We start from the raw sequence: 1,382 nt of genomic DNA on the forward strand, positions 1-1,382 counted from the left end.
TAGTTTTTTTTTTTTTTTTTTTTTTTTTTTTTGTGTGTGTGTGTGTGTGTGTGTGTGTTTGAGACGGAATCTGCCTCTGTCACCCAGGCTGGAGTGCTGTGGTCGGAGGTCAGCTCATTGCAAGCTCCGCCTCCCAGGTTCTCGCCATTCTCCTCCTTCAGCCTCCGGAGTAGCTGGGACTACAGGCGCCCGCCACCACGCCCAGCTAGTTTTCTGTGTGTGTTTGTGTGTGTGTGTGTGTTTTTTTTTTTCTTTTGAGACGGAGTCTCGCTCTGTCACCCAGGCTGGAGTGCTGTGGCCTGATCTCAGCTCATTGCAAGCTCCGCCTCCCCTGTTCATGCCTTTCTCCTGCCTCAGCCTCCTGAGTAGCTGGGACTACAGGTGCCCGCCACGACGCCCAGCTAGTTTTGTGTGTGTGTGTGTGTGTGTGTGTGTGTGTTGTGCGTTTTTATTCTTTTGAGACGGAGTCTCGCTCTGTCACCCAGGCTGGAGTGCTGTGGCTGGTCCTCAGCTCACTGCAAGCTCCGCCTCCCGGGTTCACGGCATTCTCCTGCCTCAGCCTCCGGAGTAGCTTGGAATACAGGCGCCCACCATCTCGCCCGGCTAGTTTTGTGTGTGTGTGTGTGTGTGTGTGTGTGTGTGTGTGTGTGTGTGTGTTTGAGACAGAGTCTCGCTCTGTCACCCAGGCTGGAGTGCTGTGGCCGGATCTCAGCTCATTGCAGCCTCCGCCTCCCCGGTTCACGCCATTCTCCTGCCTCAGCCTCCCGAGTAGCTGGGACTACAGGCGCCCGCCACCTCACCCGGCTAGTTTTTTGTGTTTTTTTTTGTTGTTGTCTTTTTTTGTTTTTTTTTTTTTTTTTGAGACCGAGTCTGGCTCTGTCACCCAGGCTGGAGTGCTGTGGCCGGATCTCAGCTCATTGCAAGCTCCGCCTCCCGGGTTCATGCCTTTCTCCTGCCTCAGCCTCCCAAGTAGCTGAGACTACAGGTGCCCGCCACCACGCCCAGCTAGTTTTGTGTGTGTGTGTGTGTTTTCTTTTGAGACGGAGTCTCGCTCTGTCACGGAGGCTGGAGTGCTGTGGCCGGATCTTAGCTTATTGCAAGCTCCGCCTCCCTGGTTCACGCCTTTCTCCTGCCTCAGCCTCCCAAGTAGCTGAGACTACAGGTGCCCGCCACCACGCCCAGCTAGTTTTGTGTGTGTGTGTGTGTTTTCTTTTGAGACGGAGTCTCGCTCTGTCACGGAGGCTGGAGTACTGTGGCCGGATCTCAGCTAATTGCAACCTCCGCCTCCCAGGTTCAGGCCTTTCTCCTGCCTCAGCCTCCCTCCCGAATAGCTGGGACTACAGGCGCCCGCCACCTCACCCGGCTAGTTTAGTGTGTGTGTG

The sequence above is a fragment of the Rhinopithecus roxellana genome, chromosome 22 (assembly GCF_007565055.1).
Source record: "Rhinopithecus roxellana isolate Shanxi Qingling chromosome 22, ASM756505v1, whole genome shotgun sequence".
In the NCBI taxonomy this organism is placed as follows: domain Eukaryota; kingdom Metazoa; phylum Chordata; class Mammalia; order Primates; family Cercopithecidae; genus Rhinopithecus; species Rhinopithecus roxellana.